Source organism: Leopardus geoffroyi, chromosome A2 (assembly GCF_018350155.1).
Source record: "Leopardus geoffroyi isolate Oge1 chromosome A2, O.geoffroyi_Oge1_pat1.0, whole genome shotgun sequence".
Classification (NCBI taxonomy): domain Eukaryota; kingdom Metazoa; phylum Chordata; class Mammalia; order Carnivora; family Felidae; genus Leopardus; species Leopardus geoffroyi.
The window spans coordinates 47,010,202-47,023,719 of NC_059331.1; the positions used below are offsets into that span (position 1 = coordinate 47,010,202).

General features: G+C 45.7%; 1 pseudogene; it reads left to right on the forward strand.

Annotated features, from left to right (window-relative positions):
* Positions 1 to 10,375: 10,375 nt before the first annotated feature.
* LOC123607218 lies at positions 10,376 to 13,191 on the forward strand (annotated as a pseudogene).
* The last annotated feature ends 327 nt before the right edge of the window (positions 13,192 to 13,518 follow it).

Sequence of the window (13,518 nt, forward strand, 5' to 3'; positions counted from 1 at the left end):
TTGTTTTCTGCCCTGCCATTCTCAGTTTTTTGCCTGAACCTTGTAGGATGGCTCTCCTCGTGGTCTGAAGATGGCTGCCTTCATTCAGACAGATGACAACACTCAGAGATAGAAAGGGAAACATACCTGTCTCGTATCCCTCTTTTATTTTTTTATTAAAAAAATTTTTTTTTAACATTTACTTATTTTTGAGACAGAGAGAGAACATGAACAGGGGAGGGTCAGAGAAAGAGGGAGACACAGAGTTTGAAACAGGCTCCAGGCTCTGAGCTGTCAGCACAGAGCCCGACGCAGGGCTCGAACCCACGGACCGCAAGATCATGACCTGAGCCGAAGTCGGACGCTCAACCGACTGAGCCACCCAGGCACCCTTGTATCCCTCTTTTAAAACAACAAAAACCTTCCCGGAGGCTCCTGGGCAGACTTTCCCGTTTCATTGGCCGAACTGTATCCTGCACTCTTTTCTAAACTACCTGCTGGACAGGAGATCAAGATTGCCAGGACTGGCTTAAACGAAGGAAGATTCATTCCCTAGGACTGCCGAAGGGACCAGTTCTTCCTGTCCCCCCAAATAAATAACATGGCCACTTAAAGGAGAGTGAACCAAATTGGGATCTTGTTACTGAGATAGGAGTATGGAATCACAGCTGAGTAGAAAACTAACAGTGCTTGGTGGCCCAGGCTCCAGGAAGGGAGAGGTCAGTGGGAGGAGGTGAAAGGGATAACTGTTCTGAATCTTCACATTAAACTTATGAGGTAGGTTTTCCTGTCTTGTTTCACAGATAAGAAATGTGACATTAGATATACATCAGACTCCCAAGTATTACTTTACTACACTGCCTGTTTATCCATCAAGTACAGTTACAGAGTGGAATGTGAGAATTATTTTTTTTTAAAGTCCTTTGGGAAGGCAAAAGAAGAAGAGGTTCAACATCAATCAGCCCTGGTACAAATAGGATTTCCATGATCCAATTGGCTAATTGCTGAATCCCTTTCTGACGTCAACCGAAGATCCCTTTGTGAAAACTAGGAAGAGTGCCCACTTTGTGACAAGGGAAAAAGAGCAGGTGTACTAATCTGCAACTATATCCAGGGCTAAATTTACCTAGACAAGGAATGACGCCAAATTGTCTTTGAAGCAACTCTCCATTATTCTAGGGTCAAAGCAAAATGTCTTAGGACTCTCAGGCCACCAAATTTTTTAACCTCATCTCCATAAGGAATATTGGCATCAATTTAGAATTCAGCCCTTCCCTCAGCCTTTGCTGATAGACACACTGATAAATATCCTAAGCGCCCAAACATGAGAATCCAATTTGTGGGGTGGAGAAATGGAGAAGCAGGTCTTAGGAGGGTTGCAGGGTAGAGCAGACAAATGCCCACCAACATGCTATTCCTTCTTCCATGTTGGACCTCGCAGCCTGCCCTCTTCCATGTTGGATCTCGAAGCCTGCCCTCAACTGCAGCCCAATCCTGCCTGGGCAGTTCACTTCAAACCTCTGGCCAGATCATAAACAAGCCCAGGGTCTGGACCTGCCCATGCCTAATAGGTGGCCCTACCTTTTTTGGAGACCCTCCTAAAGTACCAGCACTGAGTTAAGCACTACATCACACATAATTCTCACTCCAACTCTTGGAGGGAGGTGGCTTTCTCATGGATGAAGCTCAAGGAAGCTAAGCCTGAGCCACCCATCCAAAGTCACAGTGAGGTGGTTGAACTTGGATTTTATCTCAGGTCTGGTTGCAGACTTAAGGGCCTTCACTGCTAAATCATACTTCCTCTGTTCACTTGAAGGACTGGATTTTTTTTTTAAATCTCCCATGAGAAGTCTACCAGGTAGATATGGATATGACTATCCTATTTAGTTTAGAGAAATTACAAAAAAACTTGCCTCAAGTTTTAGAGCTAGTTATTATTAATAACTACTTATTAAGTAGTGGAGCCAAGATTTGAAGCCAGGTCTGAATGGTCCCACACCAAGAGCTCCCTGCATTCATGAATTGCCTCCCCTGTGCGTGAGTCGCTGATCCTAGCATTCCCATTCCTGACTGAGCTTCTGCCTAGATAGCCATCTTCTTTACAATAGAGAATTGCCATATTTTAAAAATCATGAAAGAAAGGATTATGTTTGCCATTATACACTGGTTTTGAGATATGTATGTATATAAATTATTTCTCTTTGAAATCACTCCAGGTTTTCTAAAAGAGTCTTCTGCTATGAAAAATGCCCCATCCATTTTCCCAAGGTCTCTTCAGGTCAGCATATTTAAAAAAAGAAAGACTTGAACTTGTCATTCAGCTCTCACTGCATATGAATCATAACAGGACGCTACGTGGGGAAACAGCCTAGTTCTAGGAACTGGTAATAGAAGCTGGGGTTTGTCACCTTCATGGGTGCATCTCAAATCCCACTTGGGTGTTTCTGGGGCCCATGTGATGGTGCCCCCTTGACCCAGGGGAACTGAACAATTGGGTCACGGCCACCTCAACAGTCAGATGGCTCAGTCACACACACACACACACACACACACACACACACACACACACACACCTGCCTCTGTGACCAGACCCCAGGCAGAGGCCAAAGAGTAGAGAAGTGTCTTCAGAGGGATGGCCTCTCCCTCCCTTTAAGATGATATTTTAAAATCAGGGATCATAACATAACAACAATAACAATAGCAGGTAACAATCATTGAACACTTAGCTATGATTATTCTCATTGGTATTGTTGCTACTGCTATTCCATTAATTAACCAATTTGACCATCAAAGTACTCTATAAGTAGCAATTATTCTTGCCACTTAAGAGACCAGGCCGCAGAGCCAGAGACCTGGGTTTGACAGGTACTGTCACCTCTGGCTGGTCATGTGGGTCTAGGAAGTTACCTCAACTTGCCTCAGTTTTTGTCATCTGTAAAATGGATACAGTAATAGTACCTGTTCCACAGAGCTGTTGGGAGGATTAAACAGGAGAGTTCAGTGATTGGAGACGATAATTAGATATCAGAAGCCAAATGCTGGGAAATTGCCATTTCTGTGCCTTTAACAAGAGCTGGACTTTTAGGGCCAACTGTTCTCTGCCTGCACCCTGTAAGCACCTAGAAGGACCTGAACTTCCCAAAGTGATGATGCAGGAGGAAAAAAAAAAAAAAGCAATGAAGAAATCTCTAGAAATAAACTGTGATTTCTTGCCCATGAGCCAGAAAATGGTGCCCAGGTGTCTCACTTGGCAGATTTTAAAATGCTTGGCGGGGGTTTGTTTGTGTGGTGGTGGGATAGTGGAGGATGCACCTAGCTAGAGAGGAATCTGTTTTTCAGCCTTCGTTTCTGCCTGGGACTTTGTAGCGAATGCATTTTCTCACCAGCAAGATCAAAGAGATGGGACACCTGACATTGCTCATGGCATCTTGCTGGACAGCAGGGAGGAGAGGGAAATAAATCAAAGTATTTGCTCCCACAGCCATTTGCGTCTGAGAGGAGAGGATGACATAAATCTTCACTGGGAGCTAGGTCTTGAAATAGGGTGAGAAATTGCTGCAAAATGAATATTCAATCAGGAATGTCGGTGGCCTGGTTTTCTTAAGAGTTGAGTTAGTCTCTGATCTGATTATCTTTTAGGACAAACCCAGTAACCCCACTCTGAGTTTTGCAGTTCGTTCCCCCTTCCCATCCAATTTCTTCTCCAACTGACATCTACGAAGGCTAACCCTGTACCAGGCACTGGGCTACATATCAAAGGACATGGTTTAACAGACTCGATGTCATGTCTGCCCTCAGGAGTGTCCACCCTAGTGGGAGAGATGAACACAGAGCAGATTCCTATACCAACAATAATTGCAATTGCATGAGATGTGAAGACACAAAAGGCTAGAAACTGATAAGGATGAGACTAGGTGGGAGGGCCCCACACCTATTCTGGGGATTCAGGGACAGCCTGTCTGAGGAAGTGATGTTTGAACTGAGACCTGAACGGTGAGCAGAAATCAGCCAGGCAAAGAGTGGGCGGTGGGGATGTGGGTGGGGAAGCTTAGCATTTTCGAGAAACAAGGAAATGGCCAGTGCGGCTGGAGCTCAGAACACAAAGGGAAGAGTGACGTGATATGGAGCCGGTAAGGGGGAAGGAGCCAGGGCTGGCCTACTTTCCTCTTGCTGTGCATGACTCCCGGTGAGTTTTGCTATGTCCAGTTCCTAGAGGGGAGAAGACAGGTCCGCCCTTCCTGTTATGGGGCCACAGGTCTGCGGGCCAGCAGAGTGCTCCCCTGGGTCTGGTGGAGGCCTCCTCCCTGTGCACCGTGGTGCCCAGCGGCTATTCAGCGCCCCCATGGTGGGCCTGCATGGCTTTTTCGGAGGATCTCAACAGCCCCCAGGCACTGAGACCAGTAGTTTCAGGAGCCTTGGTTCAGTTACAAGGGTGATTTCCTCTTCTTGTGACGGATACTGCCTGCGATCTTGCGTCCCAGTACAAACCAAGTACCCGCTTCCTACCCGGGCTCCAGTATCTGGTTCCTTTTCTTTATATCATTCTTGATAGTGAGAATGGTACCTTTTACAGGGATTTCCCGGTCAGTTCATGCAAATAGGGTTGATCTGTGCCTGCTAAGCACCAAGTACTCCCAGGGAAAAAAGGGAACAGAACTAGATAATCTCGCTCTTGAGCAGCTCACAGGCTCCCCAGGCAGCATGCTAAGCACCTTACCTATGATCTCCTCTCACCCCCAAACAACCCCATGCGATAGGGCTATCATTAGCGCCCATTTCATAGATGAGGAAACTGAATCAAAGGGAGATCATATAACCGCCCCAAGATCACACTTATCAGTGGAGGGGCTGGCATCTGAGTGTGCCTAATCTTAAGACACACATTTTTTTTTTTTTCTGAGAGACAGAAAGCACACCTGTGCTAGTGGGAGAGGGGCAGAGAAAGAGGGAAAAAGAGAATCCCAAGCAGGCTCCATGTCGCCAGTGCAGAGCCCAACGCAGGGCTCGAACCCACAAACCATGAGATCAGGACCTGAGCCAGAATCAAGAATCAGACGCTTAAGTGGCTGAGCCACCCAGGTGTCCCCTAAAGCTCACATTCTTAGCAAATACCCTCTATTCTTACCACTCTGTCTCTGAATTTCTAGAGAACTCCTTACACAATGTGATTCTTCAACAACGGGGGCCTTGTCCTGTGGGTGGAATCCTGCTCTACAGCCCCAAGTTTCTCTGTGGCTACAGCGAGCTCACTTTCCTGTTCTTACATGCCCTATCATGTCTTGCAGAGCCTGTCCCTGTCATCTGTTGGCCTAGTTTCTTCCTGTCACGATGTGTTTCCCCAGTATTGTGTGCTCTTTGGAGCTGGAGTTTCACCAACTGCCTGAGGTTTAGACCATCACTCAAAAGGGCAGGTTTTTTCTTTCCTGGAGCTAACATCATTTCTTCTGCTGCTACCTCTTGGATTCCCAGCTGGGTGATAGCATCCTGCATTGCAGTAAAACCCCCAAAATGTCTGAAAGACCAGAGGTTCTCCTAAGAGCTGTGACTTCAAGGAAGTCCTTCTCAAAGGGGTGGCACCATCCTCAGGGGATGTTTCCTTGTGAAGGTGCTTTTGGTTTACATAAGGGTTGTAGGGGTGTGGGGGTGAGGATGGAGGGGTCCCATGTCCCACTGGCTTTGGGAGCCAGTGCGAGACAGGCCTGTGGCACAAAGAGTGGGAAGTGTGTCCCTTTTTGAAACGTTCCGCTGGACATATACACAGGTGAGAACTTATTTTTCATTATGTTAACATAGATCCTCCCTATTTTTTCCATATAAACACAAATACCAGTATTTTTAAAATTTGCTTTATTTTTTAAAGTTTCTAAAACGTTTATTTATTTTTGAGAGATAGAGACAGACAGAGTATAAGTGGGGAAGGCCAGAGAGAGAGAGGGAGACACAGAATCCAAAGTAAGCTTCGGGGCGCTTGGGTGGCTCAGTCGGTTGAGCCTCTGGCTTCGGCTCAGGTCATGACGTCGCAGACTGTGAGTTCGAGCCCCGCATAGGGCCCTGTGCTGACAGCTGGGAGCCTGGAGCCTGTTTCAGATTCTGTCTCCCTCTCTCTCTGCCCCTCCCCCACTCATGCTCTGTCTCTCTCTCTCTCTCTGCCAAAAATAAATAAACATTAAAAATTTTAAAAACAAACAAACGAACAAAGTAAGCTCCAGGCTCTGAGCTCTCAGCACAGAGCCAAACGTAGGACTCAAACTCACAAACCCTGAGATCATGACCTGGCCAAAGTTGGATGCTCAACCGGATAAGCCACCCAGGTGGCCCCAGTATGGTTTTAATAGTCACCAAGCATTCTGAGGAATGCTACTACTGTATACATGAAAGCAACCTTCTATCACTTTACTAAGAGTTGTCCGCCATTTTGGAGAATGACGTCATTAACGACAGTACCACACTCAGGACCTGAATCACTACAGCCACACAACTGCATCAGTCCTTACTAATAGCTGTCTCATTTGTGGAAATTTTATGTATGTCTATTCAGCCCTTATTTGGAAATAGCACATACAAAGCAAAATGGCCAACTCTCTGTTGAGTATTGTCTCACTCTTCTGAAATGCACACGTATTCATTAAAAGTAGGTGCAAACATTTGACTTGTCACTGTCTTCTTGAATCATCTGAGCACTCTCATATTGAAATGCACATTGTACTTTAAATCATATCTTTTATTTCTTCCTTAAATGACATTTAGAGCAATATACTGATTTTTAGAAATGTTTTGTGGGTAGAATTTCAGTTCAGGATAGCAAAGGCAGTGTTACAGAAATATTTTTTTAAATTTTTTATTTGAAAGAGAGAGAGAGAGTTCTAGTGGGGGGAAAGGGCACAGGGACAGAGAAAGAATCTTAAGCCCCAATTTGGGACTTGATCTCACTACCTGAGCTGAAAGCAGAAGCCAGACGTTTAATCAACTGAGCCATCCAGGCATCCCCCAGAAACATTTGTTTTAATAAAAAGGAGTTGTGATAGAACTAAAAACTCCAGTTTTCAGGAAATGGAATGAGGGTTTTTTGTTTGGCTGAGTTGTGTGTGTGTGTGTGTGTGTGTGTGTGTGTGTATGCATGTTTTTGGTGCCAGAATTTATACACCAGATAAATGATAGTCCTGTTCAAGCCTTTTTGGGAACCAAGGACTTATTTTATTGGCTACATTTTCTCCAAAGACTTTGGGTATTCTTCTCTTGGAATTATTTTCAGAGGCAAGACAGGATTTTCTTTTTCCTCCCCTCCTTGAGAATTTTCTAGGGTTTTGCTTGTTGAAAAAGGTTTTGTTTTTTGAAAAGAGCCAACAGGTTGTCAGACTAAATTTTTGAGGTCAAGGTCAGTGATCAAGCTGGGTGATGATATTTTCGGTCACGGACTGTGAGGCTTGGGGCAGAGATTGTGTTTTATCCATCTTTGCCTCTCCACAGCACTTAGTACATGGCTCCCATTAGATGCTCAGTATTGGGCTGAGCTGAATTTTGTCAAGTACGTGATGTGAGCTTGAGGTAAGAGGATTGAATCAATGCATGTTCATAGTACTGAATTTAAATTATATACAAGTGTGTTGTACAACAAAGCAAAACCTCCTCTGGATATCAGTGAAAACATTTAAAAGATGGCATGTATCCTTTGGATAAATTAGCTATTGCTAGTCATAGGGTAGTTCTATTTTTAATTTTTTGAGGAACCTCCACATTGTTTTCCAGAGTGGCTGCACCAGTTTGCATTCCCACCAACAGTGCAAGAAGGTTTCCCTTTCCCCGAAGCCAAGAGCACACTGTGTGCACTGTATGTTAGCTAACTTGCCAATAAATTATATTTAAAAAAAAAGAAAAGATGGTTGGCACGAGCACAGTCCAATAAAAGTGAAGGCTGACTGTGACCAGTGCCCACACTGGTACGTTCCAGTTGAAAATTAGTCTTGCTCCTCCCTCTCACTCGGTTTGGGAATCTCTCTTCCCTGAGGCAACTGTTAGAGGAGTAATAGTGGGTTTTGAAAGTTCCCCTCTCCTTATAGCGAACACTGTTAACAATTTAGTGATTCTCCTTCCAGACTTAAAATACATCCATGGAAGGTGTATGCATGTGTGAAGTGGGTATGTACATGGAGAGTCAGAAATATTTTTATGAATGCCTTCAATTCAGAGGAAAGAGATTAAGGGCGTCTGGGTGGCTCCGTAGGTTAAGGATCTGACTCTTGATTTCAGCTCAGGTTGTGATCTCATGGTTCTTGAGTGCGAGCCCTATGTCTGTGCTGATTGCAAGGAGCCTACTTGGGATTATCTCTCCCTCTCTCTTTGCCCCTCTCCCACTAGTTCGTGTGCTCTCTCTTTCTCTCTCAAAATAAATAAACTTTAAAATTTTTTAATAAACAAAGGGATTAAATTGACACTGTTCTAAAATGTGTTCTTTTCCGCTTCTTGTATCACAGCCCATTTACAAAAATTTTAAGTTTATTTATTTTGAGAGAGAGACACAGAGCAAACAGGGAGGGGCAGAGAGAGAGGCAGAGAGAGAGAATCCCAAGCAGGCTGCCAGGGTGGAGCCCTATGTGGGGCTCAAACCCACAAACTGTATCACAGCCCATTTAGAACCATGTTGTGATCAAGTGTTTGAGTAGCTTGGCTCTGAAAAAAAAATCCAGAGCAAGAGTGCCAAAGGGGTTTTGAAGATAGGAAGACATGAGGGCAATTTTAAAGGAAAATAATATGCTTTCATATAGATGAGTTCTTATGGATGCATTTTTCCTTCTCTTTTGAAATGTACTGGAACTTTGGAGTTGGTTTGATTTGAGTTCAAATTCCAGTGGGGAAGAATCGCTTAGAGTCTAGTGTGGGACACCAACACCAAGCCAAGGAACAAGTAAGGAAACAGCATCTATATCATTTAAAATTGGGGTGCATGTTCTTCTTATTCTTCTTCTTCTTCTTCTTCTTCTTCTTCTTCTTCTTCTTCTTCTTCTTCTCTTAAGTAAGCTTCACATCCACTGCAGGGCTTGAAATCACAACCCTGATATCAAGACCCGAGCCAAGATCAAGAGTTGGACACCCAACTGACTGAGCCACCCAGGCACCCCTGGGGTGCATGTTCTGGAGGATAGAAATAGTGTGATGGTTTGAAGACTGGAACAAGAAGGCCACTTTAGATAGAGTCATCAGGGAAGGTCTCTCTGTGGTGAGGACCCCTGAATCAAGACCAGAGATCATGCAAAGGTCCTGAGGTAGGAATGGGCTTAGGGTACTTGAGGAGCCACATGAGGAACAACAGATTAGTGACCAACCAGGAGAGTCCTAGGAGGCGAGATCGTACAAGCAAGCAGGGGCCAGACCTTGTAGGGTCTTGTAGGCCTACAAGAACTGTAGGGGTCGGTTTTATTCTAAACAGAGTGACTTGTTCTGATCTGGTTTTAGAGAAGGACAAAGGTCAAAGCACAGAGACCACTTAAAAGCCATTGCAGCTACCCAGGCCAAAGAAGATGACAGCTTAGATGAGGGAGGTGCTGTGGAAATGGGGAGAAGTAAGTAGGTTTGAGATTCCTTTCTGAAGTAGAACCACTAGGCTTTGCAGATGGAGTGATGTGATGTGCATGTGCTCATGCACGTGTGTGTGTGTGTGTGTGTGTGTGTGTGTGTGTGTGTGTGAAAGAGAGAGAGAGAGAGAGAGAGAGAGAGAGAGAGAGAGAGAGAAAGGGATCACTAAAGGACCAATGCCTAGGGTTTGGGCCTCAATAACTATGTGAATGATGGTGTTATTTATAGAAATAGGGAAGACGGGCAAAGAACATGTTTGGGAGGCAGAGGGGTCAGGGAAGTGAGAATCCTGTTTTGGTCACATTCATTTTGAAATGCCTCTTTGGTGTTCAAGTGTGATATCAAGCAGACAGATAGATAAATACAGTTTCAGGGATGGGTCTGTCCACAAACGGATATATTTAAAGCCAAGGGAACTGACATTGGAAGGTGGCTGGCTGTATTTTCCAGTTTGTAAACATCTTTACTGCAGTTTCTGAGTGATAAGAAGAACATAAAGAGAGCAGGGAGGGGAGAGAAAGATAAAGAGTGCACAATGCCAATGGTATCTCTTGGCTATGTTTTGCAACAAAACAAGTGTTTGGTCACACACACACACACACACACACGTACACACACACAAACACACACACACACACACACACACACAAACACACACACACACCCCACAGCCACAAACTACAAGCTGCATACACAAGTCACATGGAAGATATACTCACGCTCAGTCCCAACCCCAGACCCTGCCTCCTCCTCAGCTGCTGCTGAGTCCTAGACCCGTTACTTGTACCGAACTTCTGTAACCTGCCAGTGCCTGAAAGGAGAAGGCATGGGGGCCCCTTCTGCCAAAGGCAGAAGGCAGTTCTGGATCCAACCCCAGACTTCTGACCTCCTGGCTAGTCAGGGAGCAGGGCTGGGATCAGCATCTGGAGAAAGCCTGTATGCTGCAACAAAAGAGGGTTCAAGAGTCTCCACTGCTTCAGGCAGCCAAGGAAAATCACCTGTGTTTCCTGAAGAAACTTTCACTGGAATGAACCTGTGACTTTGGATGAAGAGGAGGCCTGGGGGAGATGGTGCTGCCTATAGCAGCCCTCTGCGGCAATGCCATGGTGCTGGCAGAGACTGCCCGGAGACGGTCACAGAGCTCCCCATGTGTGAGCCATCTGTAGGTTGGACTGCTCTGCACATAACCATCGTGAACCAGAACATGAACTTGGTGTGAGCCTTGCCTGCCCATGGGACTGGCATCTCTGTAAGAGCTACAGGCACAGCTTTCCACCAGGGCCCCTGCAAACCTCATCTACTTTGGGGAACATCCTCAGTCTTTTGTGAGGTTGCTCATCGAGCCCGGAGCCAGCATCCAGGCCCAGGACTCCCTGGGAAACATCATCTTGCACATTCTCATCCTCCAGCCCAACAAAATCTTTGCCTGCCAGATAAAACCGACTCCTGTCCTATGATGAGAGCTGGGACCTCCTGTAGTCCTTGGACCTCATGCCCACTCACAGGGGTCTCACCCCCTTCAGGCCAGCAAGAGTGGAGGGCCACATTGTGATGTTCTAGCACCTGATGTAGAAGTAGAAGCGTATCCAGTGGACATATGAGCCGCTGACCTCCACTCTTTACGATCTCACAGAGACCAACTCCTGGGGAGAGGACACATCCTTTCTAGAGCTCATGGTCTCCCCCAAGAAGCAGGTGACTCACCAGATCCTAGAACGGACCCCAGTGAAGCAACTAGAGAGCTTCAAGTGGAAGAAATATGGTCAGTGGTTGTTTTATGTTCTGGGTGCCTTGTACCTGCTCTATATGATCTGCTATGTCTACTGCCCCCTCAAGTTCTGAATTGCCAACTGCGCAGATTCCTGAGGTAACACCATTTTCCAACAGAGACCACTCCAGGAGGCCTATGTGACTCACCAGGACAAAATCTGGCTCATGGGGGAGTTGGTGACCAATACCAAGGTTGTCATCAACCTGCTCCCAGAGACCCTGAGTGTCTTCAGGGTTGATGCCTATTGCTATTTTAGACAGACTGTCCTCTGGGGGCCATTCCATGTCCTTATCATCACTGATGCCTACATAGTACCAGTGAACATGGGGATGCAGCTGTCCCACATGGATGGGGAGGTGGTGGCACCCATGTCCGTCACCCTGATTCTGGGCTTGTGTGGTGTTACGTACTTCACTTGAGCATTCCATCTGGAATCCTCTGTGCTTTCAATATCATGATCCAGAAGATGATTTTTGTTTTTGTTTTTATTTTTTTTAATGTTTGTTTATTTTTGACAGAGAGAGAGAGAGAGAGCATGAGTGGGGTAGGTGCAGAGAAAGAAGGGGACAGAGGATCCGAAGCAGGCTCCATGCTGACAGCAGAAAGCCTGAAACAGGGCTCGAACTCATGAACTGTGAGACCATGATCGGAGCCAAAGTTGGATGCTTAACTGACTGAGCCACCCAGGCACTCATTTTATTTATTTATTTATTTATTTATTTATTTATTTATTTATTTATTTAGTTAGTTATATTATTTATTTAATTAAAAACAACGGAAGTGACTCAAACCTTCTTCTCAAGCATATCATTTTTCTTTTTTTAAATGTTCATTTACTTATTTCTAGAGAGAAAGAGAGAGAGTGCACAGGGGAGGGGTAGAGAGAGACAGAAAGAGAATCCCAAGCAGGCTCTGCGCTTTTAGTGCAGAGCCCAACAGGGGGCTCAAATCCCACCAACTGTGAGATCATGACCTGAGTCGAAATCAAGAGTTGGATACCCAACCGACTGAGCCACTCAGGCACCCCTTTATTTTTTTTTAAGTAATCTCTAACTCAGTGTGGGGGTCAAACTCATAACCTGGAGATCAAGAGTCACATGCTTTACAGACTGAGCCAGCCAGGTACCCCTGGCTGATGATTTTTGAAGACCTAATGCGTTTCTGTCAGCTGATGGCTTAGTTTTTTCCGGGATTTGCCTCCGCATTCTATGTCATTTTCCAGACAGAGGACCTAACAAGTCTGGGGGCAATTCCACGACTATCCCATGGCACTCTTCAGCACTTTTCAACTTTTCCTCACCATCATTGATGGGCTTTCCAACTATGAAGTGAGCTTGCCCTTTGTGTTTGGCATGGACTACTTTGCCTTTGCCATCATCGCCACACTGCTTATGCTCCACCTGTTCATCACCATGAAGGATGACACACACTGACAGGTGGCCCATGAGTGGGACAAGCTTTGGAGAGCTCAGGTCTGGCCACCATGGTGATTCTGGAAAGTAAGCTCCCCCACTTCCTGTGGCCTCGCTCTGGGATCTGTGGAGACAGATATGGGCTGGGGAACCACTGGTTCCTACAAGTCTAGAACCACCGTGATCAAAATCCTTTGCAGGTGCTTTGCTATGTGGAAACTTTCAAGAACTCAGACAAGGAGGATGGACAAGAGCAACTTTCTGAGAGACAGCCCTCTGTTTTTTGTGATAGAAAGTGGGACCCTAGGTGGAACCTCTCTGGCCACCCATTCCCTCCGTGTCCTACACTACACCTCACAGGAGCTGCATCACCAGCTTTGTGGCAACACCCCGGAACACATGAATTTTGGACTGGATCTTGGCAAAGGGAATGGAGAGGAAAATATCACAAAGAGGTAGGCCTGAGTGGGGAGCAGTTAACTCTCATGCCTATTAATCATGGGAGGGGGTAGACAGAATAATTCTTAAAGGCCATGTCTCACTTCACAGCAGCATTTCTGGAGATGGGCAATGGACATCTGTTGTCCCACATATTTTCTGAGCTCCTGGAAGGCCCACATCTTGGGAAAAGAAGGTATCTTTGCAAGTGAAGTTGCACTTGGCCATCAAAGACATGATGTAAGGATGCTAGACTAATGTCTGGATCATCTTTCTTTGTGCGTAACGTGGGAAGAGCCAGGCATGGCACTGAGGTTGTGGCCCTTCCCTTTTTTTCTGTACCGTGTA